General features: G+C 42.0%; 1 protein-coding gene across 1 annotated transcript in view; it reads left to right on the top strand.

The window, feature by feature from the left end:
• Positions 1-1060: 1060 nt before the first annotated feature.
• The window catches only part of LOC103457812 (forkhead box protein N3), a 76055-nt gene continuing 54619 nt past the window's right edge, over positions 1061-22496 (top strand). Inside the window, exon 1 of the mRNA XM_008398224.2 lies at positions 1061-1489. The gene's annotated coding sequence lies outside the window, so the exon portion shown is untranslated. The remainder of the gene's footprint in view (positions 1490-22496) is intronic.

The raw sequence follows: 22496 nt of genomic DNA, 5'->3' as shown, positions 1-22496 counted from the left end.
TGACAGAGATGTGTTCTGACCATTGATATCGGCACCATTTACTAAATCTCTTCTTAACTCAGCTTGACTTATTTGACAGGACAACAAAGGTCAAGAAGGTAAAATAAAAAGTTGGAAATACAATTAGATCGCACGCGGAAGTCCGAATTTGGTATCAGAAAAACATTATGACATTGGGTTGTATGAAAAAAAACCCTCTTTTGATACCTTTTACCTGTTTCAGGTAAATACGCTCATGTACACACATGGCCTCCCACTAATAACAGGGGCAGGGAGACGCAGCCCGGACTCAGGTTTTTTGCAAGAAATGCAAAAAACCTGAGGGACTGTGACAATCCACAAGGAAACCTGTACTCATCTGGACACAAACGCCACTCAGAAGTAATTATTCCAAAACAGTAAAAAGACCTGCTACGCTTTCCAGGGATAAAGACCTGGATGCTGACCATGTGCTCTGTGGTCTGATGAAACTGAAATTGGACTATATGATGATAATGAGCAAGAGGAATTTTTTTATAGTTTGAAACTCAGACATATCCAAAAACTTTTCTAGAAATTTTCTAAGATTAATTTAAAACTTTCTGAGTTTTTACAGCAAATGTTCAACTTTTTTCTAGAAACTTTTTTCTAGAAAATTGACAAGGCTAATCTCAAAGTGTCTTAATTTTTTTCAAGTAAATTTCAACTTTTTAAACGGAGAAATTTCAACAAAAGTTTTTCAAGAAATTTTGTGAGACTCATCTCAAAATGTACAAGTTTTTTCTAGAAAATTTCTGAGAATTTACTCATTTTTTTCGTATCTAATACGGCCCTAATACGCCGTCAGAGTCCTGTTTCATTTAATGTTAGACAGTGAACAAAATATATTAAATATTTTATTAGATGTCTGTATATAGCACGCATCGTCACAGCTAACATACCCATCATGTTTAAATCAATTTTGGACAAACAATAGACGATCTTTGGCTAAAGCTTCTGTATACAATGGCATTCTTTCAGTGAACTCGACACTCTTTGGGACCCAGGGCGGCCTCCGGGGGAAGTCCTCAGCCGCTGGCGGGGCAAGGCAGGCAGGCAGAGCCCAGGAACACATCCACGCACGTCCACACACATACAGCCAAGCCGAGCTCCTCTCCGACAGAGGAGAGAGCGCACAGAGGGATAAACACAGGGAGACCAGAGGAACGCGGCAGCGGCTCTCGTGTGTCTGCTTTGTGTGTGCGCGCACGCGCGCTCGCTCGCTCGGTGCTCGAGACGACTAGCGGGGCGGAACATGGAGGGGATCGGGAAAAACGCTGGGAAGTGACCTCAAACCGAGGAGAAAATTGGGGGGAGGCAAACGGACGGAGAGAGCGAGAAGAAGGACGGACTGACAGACGGACAGCTCGGACGGAAAGGAGGAGAGGAAGAAAGAGAGAGAGGGAGAAGTCTGACAGAGGAGAAAGAAGAGTGGGGAAGGGGTTCACCTGGAACTCGCAAGGATTTTAAGGTGACTCCATTGGGCTTTTCATGGCCGTATGTAGCTGTTCTGAAGGTGTGTGTCGCTGACATGTGCTGCATGGCTCCGCACTTGGAAGGAAAAGTGTGGTGGGTTCGCCTTGTGTGTGTGTGTGTGTGTGTGTGTGTGTGTGTGTGTGTGTGTGCGCGTGAGTGAGTGAGTGAGTGTGCGCGCAGCGTCGGTTTACATTAGTGCGAGTTAGTTGTGGAGGTTGTTTTCCCTTACACGCGTGAAGGGAAAGGGTGCCAAAGTGAGCTGGAAGTGACCACTGTAAACTGGAGTGAAGGGATCAAAAGGAGTGGCTACTTTTTAGGGAACAGCTTGATCCCATTCCAACACACACGCACACACGCAGTCACACACTTCTCTGGTATGTTACTTTAAGTTGAGCAACAGTAAAGCAGAGTCCACTTTCACCCTCCCTTTAAAATTCCTCTCTCTCGCCATGTGTTTGCATCTAAGTGTGGACTTTTTCTCCCACAAGCCAGTGCACACTTGCAGGAAAAAAAAAACCCCCAGTACAGAGAAATCTTTTTTTTTTTTTTTTTTTTTTCCTGAGAGGCTTGATAAGTAGTAGCAGCTTCAGTCAATGTGTGTGTGTGTGGAGGTGAGATACTATGTATCTGTCTGTGTGTTTCTGTGTGATATACGGCAAACAGGTTGAGAGGAGGCAGATCTGATCAGACGCACAGCAACAGAGGAGAGAGCGTGGCACAGGCTGAGCAGCAGCACACTGGATTACACACACACACACACACCCAAGCTCTGGAGCCAGGAGAACAGCTGGGAGAAATGTGTGTGTGTGTATGCCCCAAAGCCTTTTCACTTTAATGCATGCGTCTGCCTTTACACGTGCAGCGCTGTTTGCTCTCATATTATCCTCCTGCCGCCATGTGAGCGTGCATGCGTCCAGCTGAGGCTGTGTAAATATGTAAGAGAAAAGGTGGTGGTGGTGTGTGTGTAGGGGGTGTTCGGTCATCTACTCAGACAGCCTGGACGACAAGGAGCTGGAATGCAGACAACGAGGTGGATGGAAAGAGAGGATGATGGAGATTTTTAGGATAGAAGAGGAAGGGAGGAAAAAAGAGGAGGCGGGAGGAGAGATGCTCTCTCCAGGAGTGCTCAGAGTGTCGCTCATTCATAATTCACCTCTATGGCAAACGTTCATTCACATATTGACCCCCCATGGCTGCGCTCACCGTCTTCCCTGTCTCTCAATGGACGCCCCCCTATGGCGAAATGTTCAGTTAGCCCTTCTTCTTTATCCTTTATCACTTTCTCAGACAGGCACCTCCATTTTAAATTTTTTTTATTTTATTTTGTTCGGCCGTTCCGGTTGTTCGATGCCAGCAGTTTTCCAGCGAGAGCCTCTTGTGTGAAATTGAATCGTGTAAATTGAATATTGAACTCAGACTCCACCCCTACACACAGATAATTGGTTTGGATGGATCAGTGGGTTAGTGCTCTCAGTACAGCTGTTTGACTGATTCCCTGAACCCCGGCTCAAACAGTCCATAATAGATCCATAATTCATGTGTGAATGAATTGAATCGTCTGTGTTTTGAATACGAGAGTCGAGACGGTTTCCTCGGACCTCCGGCTCATGGATTATTCAGCGTAAACGTCCCAAAATGGCTGTGTTTTTTTTTTTTCTTCTTTTAATTTGTTTTGTTTTTTAATATTTCTTGTTGTGCTACTGAGGGCCTGCCTGGGAGCTGCACAATCATCACCCACCGCTGAGATTTGGTCAGCTGTGGCTGCCGGCCATATGGTGGTTGAGTCTAAAACGCAATGTCAGGTGAAAGCGTGCAGCCATGTACCCATGGTACATTTAGTTCTGAAAGGTAAACGTTCCACTAAACATTACCGTATCAGCAAAACTGATAAAAATATCCTGACCTCTTAAGTTGTTGGGGGATGATGGAGTGTATTTACTCGGTGAAAAGAGGACAACGTGCGTTGTGCGTCTCGCATGGGAAGGCGGCATTTGTTACAAGCCGGTCCTATTTTTACGGAGCAGCAGGCAGGTAGGGAGCGCTGAGCAGGTACATGCCTATTTGGGTATGCTTCCAGAAAAAAACAGTAATTTAGTTCATTTGAATTGATTTATACTCACAGTAGTAGCGATCATTTTAAGTGCCTTTATTTGGCCCTAACTCAGTACTAGAGATGCATTGATCTGCTTTTTGACAGATTTCTAGCTGCCAATTTTTATGAAGTTTTGACATGCCGATATCAATTTGAACTCTCTTTAATTTTCAATAATAACTGCATTCAAAATACATTTTCTTACCTTTCTTATAGGAGTCTTATATTTTATATCATCAGAGGAGGCGACTTTACCGCATCAGTGGAGTTGTTTGAAAACACAATTTTACAGATTTAAAATAATTTTTTATCAACAAAAAGCTATTTTTAACGTGATCTGAAAATTCTAGTATATTTCTATGAAGCCAGCACTGGCATATATGCTCATTTATTACATCTGTCTTAACAACCTCAATGTGACCAATTGCTTTGGGGTAATTCATGATTTTAAGGAAATGTTGGAAACATTGCCAATATTTCTAAGTATCGCCTTGTATCAGGTGCACGGTTGACAAAAGCTCCCGGCTGGTACATTACAGCCAACTTAACAGCAAAGGATTCCAGTTGCCACTAAAACTGTCAAATTCAACGACTATATTGCCAGGACGTTTTAAAGCCAAGAGACTCGTTACCCACCTCAACCATTGTTGTCTTGTTAAGAGGGAGGATAACTTTTGAATTTGTTTTTTGTTCATGAAGTTGATAGTTTATCACACATTGTTTTGTTAGCCCACATAAACCCAAACAAAAAATGATTCTGTTGTGGTTGCTGTTTGGAGGGTTACCTAACAAACTTCAAACCTGGTTCTACAACTTTGGCCAGTCTGATTTTGTTTTACTTCTATGTAAAAGACCGAACAGTAGGCTTTAATATTCAGAATGTCAATCAATGACTAACTGAATTTGTCCCGAATGCACTACATTGTGGTAGAATCTCTTTTTCCAATAATGAGGAATTATATGATCAAGACGGCATGATTAAGAAAACACTTGATTGTTTTCCTCACTTTTCTTTCTCCTGTATACTTTTTTTTTTGCATGAGCATTTCATTCTCTTAACTCTATATGAAGGGGTTGGCATAAAGGCTTCACTAGCCTGCTCCACCTTTCTTGTGTGTTGGCATTGCAATGGTACAGACACACTCTCTGTTAACTCTGATGTTCATCATGCAGAAACCTCGCCGTGAATCTTTGGTGGACATGCAGGAAAGACGTATCCGACTGATTTGGAAACGTCAGATTCGACCACTGGCCTTCAGATGTTGCATTTAGTTCTGCATATTTTCCAGACTCTCTACACACAGATTCAACACATGCCAGTAGTAAGAGTGTGGCACTTCTGTCTCAGCAAAGTAGGTCACTTCCACTGACAACTATATAATTTCCACTGAATCAAAGAGCTCAAAATAGGTTATTTCTAATGAAGTAAACAGACTGTTGGTTAGCTTTACCGACTTAACCTGGTTTAGGTTGGGTTATGGTCACATAAATCTGCTATATACCTAGAATACATAAATAATTGAGCATTTTTATATTGCTTAAGGGATTTTCCTTATCAAAATTGAAAAAAAAAAGAAGTATATTTTGTTACATTGCAACCAAAACTTTATACAATGTTGCATTTTAAAGGGTTCAGTATTATGTAAAATTAACTTTTTTGAGCCATTCATCATTTTACTATGTTATTCTCTCATCAGAAACATACCTGCAGTGTTGCTTTGATTCTTTCAAGCATGTTTGAGAAATCCTTCAATCTCCATTGCAACCATTCAGCTGTGCAAAATGTCTGGGTGGACATGGCTCCGCCTTCAAGGATGAAACTCCTCCTCTGAGCTGCAGTTTCCGAACTTCCACCTCACAGAGCAGCCCTTCCCCTTTGAATTGCCCACTCAGCTCCTTCAGACTAGCCAGCAGCAATTAGCAAGCACCTGGTGGAACTGCACATCTGCTTAGATCATCAGTGAAATGCTGGTAAAAATGTGATGTGATGACTTCCCGAGAGCAGAGTTTCAGAAAGAGCCGGAGCTTCTTAATGAGAAATAGGCCCAATTCCAAAGGCGTTATAACAAGGTGAAGTTTCTTTCAAGTCATTTTTATAACAACCGAAGGTAACGTAGTTTCTCGATCCTTCTATAAAATGGCACTGTGTGGCTGGAAAACATAACTCCGCTCGTTTAATTAGGTGAATCAGAACGCTAACGCTGCACACTGACAGCCTAACGGGCTGTTGCTGAGTTTTTGAGCATTTAAAAATGCTCTCCTTGGATCCTAATAGGAGGTTGTAAACGCAACATTCAAGAAGCCTTTCCAAGCCAATAAACGGCTTGTCAAATTCAGCACGCTTCTCCTCAGCGCCGCCAAGTATTTGCTTTGCGCGTGTGCTGAGAAGAAGCCTCCTGTTTGTACAAACCTGACCAGTACACTGCAAACAAACAAGCAAAAGAGGTGAGCAGGAGGAAGAAGGTCAGATAAATATAAACTGGGAAGTAGAGCTTATGATATGGTTTCGTTGGATCTCACAGAACAGTTTATGCCGGTGTCATTGGAGCTCGCAGCTTTTTTTTATTTCTTTTAGCTCTTTAAAAGATTAGCAAGTACCTGGCTAATTATTGTGCTAAAGTTCATCTTCTGTCGTCCGTACTTTATATCAAGGTGTTAAAGTTGAGAACTAAAAGCAAATTCTTTCCAAAGGTAGCAGTGACCACTACTATTTGGCATGAGCCGAGAGGAAGGAGGGTTTAACGGAATGCTTTTCATCTGCAAGAATCCTCAGAGGCATGTAGGACGGAGTCGGGGTTCACAGTACTGCAGCCAAAGCCAACCTGAAGGGGGAAAAAAAAGTCAGCTTTATCTGGGCTGCTGTTCACATCAACCTGAGCACAGGCACAGCAGGAAGATTGTGTTACAGCCAGGGAAAGAGAGACAGACATTTCTTTATCGCCGCGCATTGAGTTGGTGGTAAAAAGGTCGGTGTGCGTCTAAATATAGGGGAAGGATATAGCGGTTAGGAAGGAAGCCTTGTGGCCTAAAATTCAGCTTTCAGAATCGTGGGGGGATTTCCCTCATGATTTTGGTTTACATGGGGAGGAATTTATTCATGCATAGGCAAATGTGGGACGTATGAAAAGTCTGAAATTTACTTACTACCTGTTAAGTCTGAAGGGTTTTGTTAACAGAATGCATTAATGCAGCTTGCAGCAGCTCTGTTTTTTCTCCAGGTGGTTCTGTTTATGTGTATCCATCCATTATTGGCGTAGTACAAAATAGGCAACATAGCTTTTGTGTTGGTTTGTCTGTTAGTTGCTGTCTTACGCAAAACCTTTTTTTTTTAACTAGCCAGTCATGTCTTGGAACTGGGGTTACTACAATCTATTTTCTCACTCTTAGATTCATCATTTATTATAAATGATGATTTTTCCCTCCATCAACATTCTCTACTCAATGAAATGTGATTACAATGGGTAAAGTAAAGGTAATTTGCACTAATTCACAACACACAGGCGGTTTAACAGTCATTCTTTTAGGAAAAGTGGGACAAATTAGCTCAAGGACAACTTGCCCAACCTCAGAATGCCTTTAGCAGCTTCAGCAAAAACGTTAAGTGGGAAGTGTGTGTTTATATTGGTATGTTTTTTGTTTTTTTGTGTGTGTGTTTTGTCGTGTTCTTCAGCAGCCACTGGGTCCATTTCTTCAGCTGTTGAACTATTCAGACTTTACAGTCTCCTAACTACAGAAATACTTTCACACTTCAGATCACTTTGACCTTTTATAGCTCTGAGAACCCGGGTGGGTCAGACGCTCCATCCTTCATGTTTGTTTGGAAACGTTGACATAGACGGAGACGGTGGATGACTGGAGCCAGACTCTGCTGACTTAAAGGAGCAGACACACACACAAAACACACAAAGCACGCACACAGTATTATAACTGCAGGGATGGGACGCTCTAAACCAGCGGTGTCCAAACTTCCTGCTACATTGGCCACAATTCTCAGTTTAAAGTACATTTGCTCCACAACTAAAACATTTTTTTCTATTTAAAAGCACATAAAATAATTCTGTAAAAGAAAAAAGCTATATTTTACTGTAATAATGTAGTTGATTTCATGTTAAAGGGGATTTGTCAACCAGCATACATCAAAAACATAAAAAGGGTCTTACCTTTTTAAATAAAAAAGGAGAGGAAAAAGGACAGGAAAGTAGCTAATTGGAGTCAAAAATTTAGTGTTGTACCAAACAACTTCAATTTTAGTTTGTTAGAGGACAAAGATACCCTAAGACAATTACAAAACTTATATCCAATGTGCCAGCAAGTCAAATTTCAACCATTCTTGAGTGAAGCTTGGGGGGCCATGTAAATCCGTCTCGAGGGCCAACGTTTGGACGTCCCTGCTCTGCACATCAACCTTGATTAAAACTGTTGCTTACAACTTTTTAGAGATGCAAAACATAGAAGCTAAAATACCAAAACAAAACGCTGTGTCAGCCTAAAGTCTTGATGTGAACTGTTTATTGCAGTCAACTATTATTAGATTCAATTAAATCAATGAATCATGGCAGCTGTACAGGGAATTTGTTTAATTTATGAGAGGCGTGATTCAGCTGTTTGTGTAGCTTCGTCCACTACTTTTAGCTGTTCTGTCAGTTTGTATTTTACTATTTTGCAGAGATGCAATAAAATGTGGTGTAGTAATATCACTTGGTTTATCGTACTACACAAAAGTCATCTACTCCAGGTACATAAGACTGCTGGCAAAGTTGCAAGCATCTTCAGCTTTAGTTTCTCCAGGAGCAGCAAAAGAATAAACACTTTTTTTTAGGGCCCTGTTGGTAAGACTAGTTTAAGCTTTACTGTTATGCTCTTAACTGCTCTGATTGAACAAATGAAAGTTGTTTTTACATGTTTGACAAAGCTTGTGAGGATGCTGGTGTATTTAAGTGTGCTGTAGCAGTGCAGAGTTGTAAAATAAGTTTGTAGCTCAGTACATTGATGTCTTTGTTTAAAAAAAAAAATGTTGCAAGTCAATTCAGAGCTGCTGTTATGTATCGAATCGGTTTCAGCACATGCTAAACTTCAGGTATAAGTATTGGAAGTGAAAAAGGTGGATCGGTGCATCCTCCATTGTCTTCAATTGGCTGTTGTTCTGCGTTGAAGGGATGCTACTCGGATAGCGCCTCTCCGTCGTATCCTTCGTGTTACACAAGTGCACAAGCGTAAGCCCGCAATGACACATGCACACGGTTTCAGCCTCATGCAGAAAAAGACGTCAGCAGGAACAAAAATAGAGCTTATAAATGGGGGGGGAAAAAAGTGCTTTATGTTTTGCGAGGACTGATGTCATGTTTGGTCTAAATCCACGGCCGACGAATTAGGGGGCAGCTGCGGCGAGTATCTGCCTGCGCTGCGTTAGCTCACTTATCTGCTGTCTCTCTTGGCGCTTTCAGAGGCGCGCGGTTCAAGGAGTTGCACTTTGGATGTGTATGCTTTTGTGTGTGTATGTGGGTCTCTGTCGGCTTGTTTGTGTGTTTTCAGTGGTGGAGGCATGCACACTGTGACGCTGCTCCGGTTGCCACGCAACTCAGGAACGTGGGTGGAAGGATTTCCTGTCCTTAGGAAGCTGTGTTTATAAGGAGGGGGGGAGTGAGAGTGAGAGCGAGTGTGTGTGTGTTTAGATTTCAGTTTGCATTTCAGCTAAATATGCTTGAGTGCTTGTGTGAATTTAATGCGTTCTCTGCCTGAAGTAAAAGTGTTGCAGAAAGTCATGAAAGACACACACACACGGCATCCGCATAGAGATGGGGCTAAAAAGGCCTTTTCTTGTCCTTTTTGAGTTGCATAACTGCTGTTTGCAGAGCTTTGTCTCTATACGCCCCCCTCCCTACCACCACCGCCCACGCCCTCGCATCCACCCATGATGTCATCAGCACGCCACATTGCATGTCTCCTCTCGCACACGAGGCTCCAGTTCTGTCTCTCTGCCCTTCACGCAGTCACAGAGACGCACGCAGCAGCTGGCCTGTCCTGCAGCCGTTGGACCCCCTCTTATTACGTAATTGACACTGAGTGAATGGGATGACGTCAGCTTGGCTCTCGATGACTCTCTCTGGCTGGCTGCGGTGATGTCATGACTGGATGCAGCCAAAGACATTGAGAGTGTGTGAGAGTGTGTGTTGGCATGCAGAGTTGCATGGGGAGAACACAAGTCCCTTTAGAAATTATTTTTATATGGTAAAAAAAAATGGCTCAAATCCTCCCTCTCTTTTCTTTTGCCTGGAAGAGAAATAATTCCCCAACTGTTAGATGTTGTGTTCATGCTTAGACCTTTTGTATGTTTAGATGGTGGCTTGATGAAATGATATCTTGAACTCTTTTACATTTTGCAGCCAACAATTCTCTAAATGTGTCTTCTTGGGATTTTAAGTGATGGACCAAAACAGAGTAGTGCATCCATTGTGAAGTGGAAGGGAAATGATCCATGATATAATAGATCTAAATAGTAAAAAAAAAAAAAAAAAGGCAATTTGTATGCAATGGAATCCCTGTGTAAATGTAGCTGTTCTGTTAAGGTCTTAGAGGTTTATTATGCTACTGAGTGGTGAAGTATGGCATGAGTTGGTAGGCTATTTTGTCCGTTTCCCTAATAAAACTCCTCCATACAAGCAACCTTTGCTGTTCCATTCCTGTGCCCCCTTCATTTGTAGGTTCGAGGAACAATGGTACAGTTAGGGTGGCGCTAGTGGCGTTGCACAACGCAGTCCATTTATTGGGGCACAGAAAACGCGAGACATGCTAGTGCATCATGTTTGTCATTGCACTAGTATCACACTACGTTAGGCAGTCGAGTTTATCCCCACTTGCCTAGTGAAATTCCTACTGGCAGTGGAGAAATTCTTCCAAACCATAAAATGGTGTACCAAACTTTGCCAACCTCTTCTGTGTTGGCACTGGAGAATGTTAGGCCACAAACGGCATCCTTAAGACCACGGAACACAGCAGACAAGTTCGTTATGAAGCAGGGTTAAGTAATAAAACCATACTTCATTCTTTGAAAGTCTTAAAAAGCATTGTTCAGCCCATCATCTGAAAACAGACCTACCAAGACTTGGCTGTCCACCTAGACTCAAAGTTTAGGCACAAAGAGCAATAATCACAGAAGCAACCAAAAAAGCTCTGGGAGAGCTGCAGAGATCCACAGCCCATTAGGGAGAATCTGTCATTAGAAAACATGTTCATCATGTGAAAGAGTGGCAAGGAGAGGGCCGTTGTTGAAAGAATTCAATTAGGCATCCCGTTTGGAGGGGAGACTTGAGACTGGGGCGGAGGTTCACCTTCCAGCAGGACAAAGATCCAGAACGTACGTGGCTAAGATCAGTGCAAATTCATGTAAAAATGACAAAGTCAAAAGTAGACTTAAATCTTAGTGAGAATCTGCGGGAAGGCTTGAAAGTTGCTGATCTAAGATACTCTTTATCCACTCTGACTGAGCTTGAGACATTTTAAAAGAAGAACGAACTTCGATTTTTTGACAACATAATTAAAAATCGTGTATAATTTTTCTTGTACTTCACAATTAAAATCCCAGTGAAAAATATTGACTTTTGTGACTGTAACGTCACAAAAAAAACCATAAGAGGGTATGACTGTTTTCACAAGACGCTGTAGACACATGGGAAATTTAGACAGATTCCTTTGTTGACATGGTGGTACTGCAGGCTTCTGAGACTTCTGTTTGAAATGGGCTCACCAGCGCTACATAGCCTGAAGCTCCATCACCTTATTGCCCTTCTTCTGCAACTGTCCTGAACTTTGCTGCCCTCCTCATCCTGGGACTTGCCAACAATCAAATGTGGGAAGTGAATGAAATTGGAAGAAGAGATGATGCGGGGCTGTCTCCACAGATGTGGTACGCAGCAGTTCCCTATTTTAGCTAAAGTACACATCGTCATGGAGAAGAAAAAGAAGTCATTTAAGTCATTGGGCTCTTTTTTTTATTGTTCAGGAGAGGGAAAAAAAGCTATATCTGGTTTTAGCTCAATGTTTGGGCAATGGCTTTTCGAGACGTCTCTATTTGTGTGTTGGGTAGAACAGGCTGCCTGTTGTGGTCTCGCAACTGTTGTGGTTGAAGCTCTGAACATCTGCCATCTCACACTGGATGGGAGGACTGGGAGCTTTTAACAGACCTCAACACACACCCACACACACGCTCTAATACACTTTGCGTTTCTTTTGTCCTCTCCTTCCAGCCCCAAAAATCCGTGGGGGAAATTGCACAATGCGGTGACTTGCAGGTCAGATCAAATGGCGCACGTGCATTCATACGGACGCAAAATCAGCAGATTTAGCCTAATAAACTGATTAGCACTAGCTCATTGTGCGTAAGGCCAAAGCACAAACAAAGCGCTGCACATTCCACTGACCAAACAACAGCTTAATGCTAAACAGGGCTGTTTAATAGTGCTTCACAAACACAAAGCAACACAAATCCACACGAACATGGAGGCTGCACCCGCCTTTTAGATCAAAACGGATCAAAAGGCTACCGACTGCTGTATTAATTATATACATGTGCACAAGATACGAATTCACATGTGGCCTCCCCTCGCTCCAAAAGGAGTCCTAGGGCCTTAGTCAGCGTCTGTGTGTCCGTGCGTGGGCCTGTTCCCTGGCACTGTGAGGGGAAAAAATACCTTCCCATATGATGTAAACACCAAAGTCCCTGTTTGTGTATGAGACCGTGCGCCTGTGTGTCTGTGTGTGTTTTTCTGTGCTCTCATAAGCTTCTGCTTCCTGAGTGTGTGTGTGCGTGTGTGTACCCGCGCGTTTGTGACTGGCATGCTCGGAGATAGGATTCGCTGTCTTTGACAGTTTTCCAAATTATTCCCCAACACTGTGCAGTTTCTTTTTAAAGATAAGTTCCTCTGCCATCTCTGCTTTGTTCTGTGGCGGAAAGCAAACGCGGCGTTGTCAGAGGCGGCTGACGTGTGACGGCGCCGACTAAAGGGAGGGCGGTCAAGTCAAAACTTCGGCCACCCGTTTGAGTTTAACCTGTAGGAATGTTGGGTTTTGAGTGTTTAAAGTAGCACCCAAGACAAGCCACAGTTGGCAGTATTTGTGAGATCTTTGAAATTAAACCAGAGTTCCTTGACGTTGTGCTGGTAACAGAAAGGATCTTGAGGTATTGACCTGATCCTATCTCAACTCATGACTTTCAAAATGAGCTGCAGTCCCTACAGTTGGTGCACCAGCTGTGTTGGGATCTGCAAATGGCCTTGTAGGGCTGTGTAAAGCTGATGATCGATTGCAGGGATTTTTGACATTCCACTGTATCATTCATCAAGAAGACCTTGTATCTAAGAAGCTAAATAGGGCTAGAAACTGTGAATTTTATCCTTCCATATGCTCTAGCTGCGTTTCCATTAACTTTACAAATGCACAATTTGACATTTTTAAAATAAATTTAGCAGAAACTCGTTAAATTTGAGAAAAAAAAACAACTTATTTTTCCTAATATAAAATTTGGTGCTAGGATGAGGTGGTTTTTTTTGGCCTGTATCAAAACTGGTGTATTTCGCAAAGCTGCAGTGGAAACTCTACACGAGTCGTGATCAACAAGATGTTACTACTGGGGGAAATGACGAAGAAGACGACAAGAAATGCCATGAGGATGATGGCGCTGCATGTTTTTTAACATCTTATCGTGTGAACTAGCTTATTCACATAATTTTAATTCAATGCATCTTGTTTTTAATGGAAGCACGGCAATTCCAACGTTTGTGACCCCTGGTGTAATTAAAATTTGGTGCTTCTGCTCTTCGACTCTCAGTTGAAGACGACTGGACTTTGTCTGTGGTTTTGACAGAAGGAACCACAGAGTTTTGGAAAACTGTGCCCCCAGACAAATACTCTCTATTGTATTACAGACTACACTCAAGCTAATGTCAATGTTTGCACCGACCATATGCCTGTGAATCCATTTGCTCAACAGGTGAAAAACAAATGTTGCTCTGTTGTTACCAACATGTGTGAAAAGATTTGCTTTGAGTAGCCACAGCAGAGCACAAGTCGAGCCCAGAGATGATTGTGGAAAACAAAGACTCAGGTGTCCCACTAATTCTTTGTGACGAAAATAAGAAAAAGGACAATTTGAGTAAACGGTAAATGACCATTGACGTTGTGTGACTCTTTGCGGTGATGATGGGTTTAATTTGGCTTTTTTTGATTAACTTTTGATTAACTTCCAGTTTTACTGGATTTGATGTTCATCCAGGAATCAGTTTCTGACTTCAGAGCTAAAAGGTAGTAAACAACCAGGACTTTTTTCTTAGGTTGCTGTTGTGTTCTTCAGTTTCTACTGGCTGGTGGGATGGTACCAATAAAAGTGCCACTATGTTAGTTTGAGAACCACGACCCTTTAGTTAACAGGTCTGGCCTTTTTACTGTGACTCTGTGGTCAAGTCAGATTTGCAAGCATATTTGAACCCTTCCTCTATAAACAAGAAAAATAACTTTTCCCCTAAAGTTAACAAGAAAGGTTTTACGAAGATACAATCGGAAAACTCAAATGTAAAGTCAAATTTCTCATTAATATATTTCTAATTGAGAGGGAGCAAGGAAAAAGTTGACTGATGAACCAGAGCTGATTTTTTTTTTTATTGTTTGATGGAGACATGAATAAAGTAAAAAACTAAGTTACATGAAAATATGATTAGTTTTTAATTGTCCAGACAATAACGGAGAACCTCTGAAGATTATTGGGGTTCTGAGCCTCATCAAAAATGTTAATATTTGTAAAAATATGAATGATTTTTTTTTATTTTACTTTAATTTAACCACTAACTGTCCAAATCTTAAACAAAGCCTGCCTGTGGGATGCTAAATCCTAATTGATTTCATGCCTTTTCTGCATTTGTGCATCAACCTTCATCATGCACCACAACAAAGTTTGGATTCTAATGGTTTCGTTTTTTCATAGTGCAGATACATTTTTACCACTTTGGTCTGATTTACGAAGCAGGTTTTCAATTTTAATTTGCAGCTAAATTTAATTTCTCTAGAAACCCGTAACACACCTATTTGATGCTTTTATTTTGAAGTGTTACTTTGGAAAAGAAAAAAACTGAAAACACCAAACACTTTTTTGACATTTGAATTCATTTAATAATTTTACTTGGTTTTTATTATCAAAATTCTCAAAGAAATTATTATGGAGTTTCACTTATACAAGCTCAAAAAATGTACAAACAAGCTCAAATATATAAAGAATACCCAGCGGTGTCCAGGTTACCACAATTAGCTCTTGACTTAAGAAATTTAAGAATATGGAGGTCTAAAAATAATTAATTCACTTTTTACAATAAACTAGTGGTACTAATAGTAAAAAAGGAGCCACAGAAAGAAAGTACAATCACATTGGTACCTGGTATTGCATGCTGATTTTGAACATCCTTTGACCCTTAACCTTCTCCCTAGAAACACAGTTTTGTTGATTTTGGACCAGGTGCTCATTCCTTAGTTGCCCCCTCTCAATCTATCAATCTGTGGAAAAAGTAACATCATTACGGACGCTTACACTGGCATAATTGTTTATGATCAGTCTTTGTCCGGTCCAACTAGTTGGACACATAGTTGTTTGAACTTGTGCTCTTGATATCTGCATTTACCTCCAAAAAACTGTCCAGCTACCTGCTGTAGCTAGACAATTTTTATTTTTTTAATTTTTTTTTTGCAAAGTGACTTTTATGTTGCCGTGTTTGCATTTTTGCAGTATTTTTGTGATTCATGGGAAAGCCTTAAGCCACAGACTTCCTCTACAACGTTGCCAGGGGCAAATGTATAATAATAATACATTTTGAGGGGAAAATGCGACTGAAAAGAGGAACGTGATCTCTGTTGTCTTTCGCCATCCACCAACTGCAGAGTGAAAAGCGCGAATGTTCCTACGGCTGAGTGCTTTGATTTCACCGCCGAGTGCCAAAGACGGAGCTTTAACTGCGGCCCGTCAAGAAGCGCCGCCACATTCAACATGTTTCTGCTCCAACAGTGAACGCCAGGTGCAAAACAATCATCAGCTGTCAACACATTCATCACAGCCGCATTCAGATCTGGTCAGGGGCCACACAGGAGCTCACGCTGGAAACGATATGTGTCATGTGTTTGTTGCTGGGCAACTTTGTCTCAATACCCCGCCGCCTCCCCTTCCGCCCCTCGCGACCTTGCGACCCTGCCAAGTCTGGCGTTACCACCCCCCCCCCTCGCCGAGCTAACACTTGTATGCGGCTGTGTGTTATCTGAGACGATGGCACGACCGCTGCGTGGCAACTGTCAGCAGCTGTGATTTTGCTGAGGTTCAGGCAAGTATGTACACACACACGCACATTTTTTTTTTTTTTTAACGCGCGTGTTCATGAGACGCTTGCCGTCACTTTTCATCTGCGCGCGACAGCCGCTACAACATAATACGGCACGCAGACACCTCCGCGGCGTGAGAGACTCAATCATCCACGTCGTCAGCTACCCCACTCAAAGCGCGCGCGCACCCTAAACCGTGTTGTCAAATTGCAGCCAAAAATAGCCGAGTCGAGGGAGCGACGGGGAGCAGTCATTTCCCTGAAGATCCATTCATGTAAAATACTGTTATTCAAACCTCCCTCCCCCTTTGTTCAATAGTCTTATTCATCTCTTTTGACTGGAAAACCAAACAGAGCCCCCGTCTTTAGCTTGCCAGCGCGAGGCGTTGTGCATGTGCGCGCGCTTCCTTGCGTACCTGCTCAGCTCTTCTCCATAAGTGCAATGCCCTTGGCCCGTATGACCTGCGTGCTCCTTACCGAGCCCCCCTCCCCTCCCCCCGGGGCTTGCTCCGTAGCGGCCGCTCGAGCCAATAAGGAACTCTGGTTGGCAAGTGACATCATTTAGCGGGGGATCTTTAGGGCTGGCCCCCTGGAGGTGATTCGTTGCAGTGAGAGGGTGCTCTTATTGTTATTAAGATTGAGTGTTATATGAAGGGCTATCAGAGGAGAGCCCCCTTAATGAAAGTGGAGCACGGAGAGCAGAGGCGGCGGCGGCGGAAGCGCTGCAGGGAAAAACCGCGTGAAGGGGAAGAGCTAGAGCTGGAAGAGGAGGAAGACTGAGGACGCGAGGGGAGGAAGGAGAGTTTAAGGTGGAAGAGGACAGGCCAAGAAGAAAGAGAGCAATGGGGTTGGCGGGGTGGAGGGGAGCGGGGGCTGAATATTTAACAGCTGTGTCCAGACTTGCTGACTCCGGGTGTTCATGCTCTGAATGTAGCATGAGATGCAGGCAGCGGGTACAGGAAACCGCTGCTAATATATATATATAATATATATATATATATATATATATAAAGAAAGTGCAAGACCTAGAGGAAGAGAGATCAAGAGCATGTGTGCGTAAATGCATGCAAATTTTCCAGGTTTTTGTCCTTTTGTTCTTCTGTTCATGTGTGGGTGCATCTAGGAATGTGAGCTCGTGTGTGTGCGCGTGTGTGTGTGCGTGCTCAAGTTTCACCCAGCATTCAGTATAAAAGTGGAACGCCCTACCTCTGAGGAAAATTCCACCCTTAGCTGCTCCTACGTTGTGGTTGTAAATCATCAGTTTGGGATGTCCAGCATCTCCTCTCTCCTTTTTGCGAACATGGAGTTGTTGTTTACTTTCCTTGTCGCATCTGTAGTCTTTTATCTTCCCTTTACACTTTTAGTTAAAAGTTCTACTTCACTTCCCAGAATGCCTGCTTGGTTGGTGTACTGTCTGTGATCATGTCAGCCACAACATGCAAGTTTTAAAATATCAATAAACTTCTGTGCGCTTGGCTTGCAAAATTTTATTGTTGACCATGCACACAAATTTCTGTTATGTGAAATAATATAATGTACTCTCCTAAAGATGATATGCACATATAAAAGACTGTTTTGGTTGCTGCAGCTTTCTATTTGTCTGAGTTACTTAACTTCCTGGGCACTCTGGGCTCCCAAGACAGCTCTCTGTGCAGGTAAAGAAAGCAGCTGAAAGTCTAGTCATTCCATTTTTCAACGTTCAAATCCAAGCACAAATCCGGCTTACAAAGCCGGAGATCATTTCCTCTCATTTTAGTTCTACGTGGAACCATGGTAAATGATGTTGGAAGGTAAATTACTGATGATTCGTATACAAGTAAAGCTGTAAGCTTAGCATTTCGGCTAACATAAGTTCACTGCGGCTGAATGTGTTTAAGTCTTTAGTAACAAAAGGTTGTCCTGAAGAAAATATGGGGAAAATATTTCACAGTGTCATGAAAAGTGAAAAATGGTGAAAAATGGTACAGGTAAATCAATTAATAAACAAACTCGGTGATTTCCATGTGAATTATTTATTGTTTTTCTCTTTTTTGCTCTCTTTACACCAAAAATTGGATTACAGACGTCCTCAATCTGGTGCTTTCATCTCAGCTAGTCTTTGTTTGTAAGGACTGATTTGCTTAGAGTGACTTTATTATTCATTGAAATTTTTTTTTCTGTTTATTTTGTATATTTAAAATGTCTTCCAGTTCCAGTGTTAAATTCTCACTAGAATTTACAGTTTATTGATCTTGGATTATTTTTATGCCATTACCATTACATTATTTGAAAGTGCTCTCAAACAACATTATCATTTATCGCAATAACTTCTGTGGACAACTTATCGTCCGGCAAAATTTGTCATCGTGACAGGCCGAGGTACAGCAGAGTGAGTCAGAAGGGACACAGAACAATGCTAATGTAGATAATGTAGCAGTAATGGTTATGAAATGCAGCTGTTGACGTCCTGTTCATTGTATTACGTGGGATTGGACTGGCTAAAAAATATCCTGAATACTTTAAGAAAATTATATCATCAATTTATTTCCTACGACTCCTCCAAGATGAATTTCTGTCGGAATGCTGAACATACGAGACTCTTAGAGTCTTTTGAAAGACCAAAAAAAAGGTGAGCTCAAGATTTATTGGTTGTTTCTTGGGATTGTTCTGTCTCTTTATAGCTTTAGTAGATCCACTGCTGTGTGAAGTTGTATTAGGTTTTGCAGCTTGGCCGTCGTCCAGCTCTTCCACCAAATTCTTTTTGTTGTGCCGCGTTCAAAGGGGTTATTTTCTTACTTAAATGCTTTCGAGCAAATCTAAAGCTATTTAATTAGTGCAGGTTCCACTGGAGAGCTGCAGCTTTGGATATCATTTCACAGTTTTAGTGAGTTAAACACCGGAGAGCCTTGTTTTTATTTGCCTGTCAAGCCAACACCTTTTACTACATGCTGCAGTAATTCCCAGGAGCACCGACAGAAATTAACTTTTTGACTCGCCTGCAAACATTGGTGAAACTAAAATAAAACAAACCTTACAGGGAGTTATTTTCATGAGCTGATCAAATGTCACTAATAGTACATTATACCTGTGGACTGGCGTCTGCTGGCTATCCATCTTTTTTTTTTTTTTTTTTGCTATTTGACTGATGATTAAGGGGAATTTCCTCCAATTTAGCTCTTACAAGATTTCCTTTTTCCTAAAGGTTGACTAGTCTGGAAAACAATACTGAATAAAACAATTGTGTGTGCCTCTCATGTTGGAACATTGACCTGATATCAAGATTACTTTACCACACTCGACTCTATGCAGACGTTCTGTCAGCGCTAATGATTCATTCACCTCAGAATACTGATTCCTTGAAGTCTCTCCAATTTATTTATTAAAACATTCCTTTTGCTTTATAAAAAAGTGTGACAGTGATGCTTATTTAACCAGATTTGATCTAAAATTGTTTACTGTCCTGGTATCCAAAATGTTCTCCAAGCAGTCAGGAAAATAAAGAGTAATTATTAAAACCTTCCGATCCATCCTGATCGTGGTGGCGTTGCTGAAGAATTAAATTTGTTCACCACATCCTTTAAGATGATAGGAGTTGCTGAAAAGCAGTTTATTTTCAGACAAAGCTTATTATGTGGCCTCGGCAGAATTAGATAAACACGCACCCAGAGTGAAACAACTCCTGCTAACAGGAACCCAAAGAATGAATCAAGACAAACTGGATCTCCAAATTTGAAGTGGCCAATGTGTTTGCCAAGTGTACTTTGTCTACAAAACCAAAATCATTTCCCTGCTGTCAAAATTCTGCTGTAAACCTTTGGTGTTACAGATCTACGTAACACCAGATCTGTCAAGCTACCAAGCTTTTCTGGTAGCTGTTTGAGATAAATTATAGAATTGGTAGATGTTTGAAAGACTTTCCAAAAAAAAGTGGGAGTGAGTTAATGCCACGGACGAGTGAAAGAAGGTGAATGAAAGCGTAAACCATGAAGGGATGAAGTGACTTCTTGAAGTGGTTTCAGAAAGCTCCAAGGATACAGACCTGTTGCATGAGGCTCAAGGCTGAAAGAAGTGGAGGGGGCAATAAAAAGCACAAGATTCTCCTTGAATTACTCGAAAAATCTCCACTTGACAAGAGGTGCATCGTTGGATATTTTTGCACTTGCGGAAATGATGCCAGCCCCGTCTCCTTCTCCAACACATTGGCGTGGCTAGAGGAATGTAAGTGGAAATCAGGGGACTTCAGATAAAAGATCAGAGGCCTTAATGTGAGCCACGTTGTGTGTTGTCCTCCCGTCCCCCACACCCCCTCCGTCTCTTGAGTTCTCCACATCAGGAGCGAAACAGCCTTTGATGAATATCTACAAAGAGATTTGAGACTTATAAAGCACGGCAATTTATCCAGGTATGTTATCTTAAGCCTGGTAATTTGGGAATTCAATTCGCTCATCGGGGGAGACAGAGGGGAGCCTGCGGTGTTTGTATCAGGTGGACTCGTATCAGATTGGTTGGTTTTAAAATAAAAGGTCTTGGGGCTATCCAGTTAATAAGCGGCAACATCTTACCACTGTGGTTATCATATTACTTCGTGATGTATTTCTTTGTGCATATATGAGAGCATAACCATGCATCAAGGCCTCAGTTATGCGTCTAATCTGAGCAACATCATCCCTCACCCCTAATTCTGCTGGCAGGACCTGTCAAACAGCATGCACTGAAAGCAGGGGTGACTTTGAATTGCTGCTAATGACCCTGCGATCTAACCATCCTCTCCATTTTGCTCTCCCTCGCTCGTTCTTGTCTCGTCCGCCGCTGTCAGCAGCATTCAGGCTCACCCTCCTTCTCGGGAGGACGCGCGCTGCCCGCTGCCATCCTCAAGATCTGCCGATTGGAAAGTACGACAAACACGGAGTTGTGTGAAAAAGAAGCCCGTTTATTTTTTTATTTTTGTGAAATGAACCAACCCTGTGTGAGAGTGAAGATTGAAGCCACGGCGTTGTGTATCAATGAAAAGACGGGTTTTTGTCGTTGACCTTTTGTTTAAGCTTGGCAAGGCCTACTGAGCCAAAGTTGTCTTCACCAAAGGACGCAGAGGAAGACTCTGAAAGACAAACTCACAACAGCAGCATACATCCACAGCCAAGGGAATTCTTTGTATGCAATCCATCAGGCAACACTTTTGCTTCAAACATGCAGGCTTGCTGTCAAACCCATTTAAATCTTGACCAAACAAACAAAAATAGTCATCTCCTTCATTAACAATGTGAATTCACTAAGAGACCCTTGAATTTTTCAAGTATATGAAAGAAAAACCCTTCAGATTAATTCTAATGGATGAAGTAAAACAATAAAACTAAGCGCCAAACCAACGTGGTCCTATATTCAAAAAAATAATTGCTCCTTGAACCTAAGACCTTGTTGCGCCACAGTCTTGGACAAAAACCAGCAGTGTTTTAGATCACTATGCAGACATTTTGACCCACTCTTCTTTGCAGAATTGTTTTAATTCAGCAACATTGGAAGATTTTTGAGCATTAATGACCATTCTAGTTTATGCCGCAGTGTCTCTATAGGAGTTTTAACTTGACCACTCATTTTGCTTTAGCAAAGGAACCTGCTGGTGTGTTTCCAAACATCCTCCTGCAGCAGAACCAAAGTGTGCCTGATCTGGAGTAAATGTTGATTTGATCTTGGAGAAGTTTTGGAAGGTTGTCTACCGGCAAGGTTCTACACCGTTTCTTAGTTTTCTTCATTTCAATGGTTCTCACTGTGTGTTTGCTAGAGTCCCAAAGCCTTAGAAGGGGCGGTTTAGCCCTTTCCAGATCGACGGATGTCAGCAACTTTGTTTCTTATCTGTTCCTGAATCAATTTTAGATCGAGGCATGATGTGTTGCTCCTTAAGATCTTTTAGTCTGCTTCATGTTGTCAGACAGGCTCTATTTTCTGCAGGTGATGTCTTGATTCTGCAGAAGTCAATGTTGCTCGTCAAAGCTGAACCTCCAAAAATTGGTCATTGAATTAATTTGTGAAAATCTGCTTTTGTTGACCCGATGATCTGAAAGTTTAGGGGGTTAAATTCTTCCTCACAGCCCTGTATTTGAACAGCGCACCCTGCATGTCTCTTTTAACAAAACAGTAGCTGGAAAGTGGGTGGACAGCATAAAATATGGAATGTGACATTGATGGGAAGCAGAGGTACAGTCAATAAAGCAGCCGGAGTGCTGCAGGCCACGGAAAGAAAAAGTGAAGCCAGGAAAGGTTGGCTCTAAGGAAATTGATGGCTTTCTCCTCTTGTAAAAGTCACCTGAGATTATTTTTGATTAATTGAACGAAACATGAAATAAGATCCGTGAGAAAATGCCATTAACTTTTCTCTTTTAACTGTTAGTGAAGACATGACCTAATTTCATTTTTAAAGGGGCTAAACCCTTTGTGCATTTAATTCCGCTTTACTCCTTTGCACAAGTTTTTCCTACATCCCAGACAGACATTCTTTCCATTCATCTTCGACAGCACTGAAATCCAACTGGGAAGAGTTTGAACTCGCTTTTCAGAGACAATTCATCGCAGCGAGCGTCCCCTGGAGT

Source organism: Poecilia reticulata, linkage group LG21, assembly GCF_000633615.1.
Source record: "Poecilia reticulata strain Guanapo linkage group LG21, Guppy_female_1.0+MT, whole genome shotgun sequence".
NCBI classification, from domain to species: domain Eukaryota; kingdom Metazoa; phylum Chordata; class Actinopteri; order Cyprinodontiformes; family Poeciliidae; genus Poecilia; species Poecilia reticulata.
Note: the sequence above shows the minus strand (reverse complement) of the source record. Positions and strands in the feature narration are given on the sequence as shown.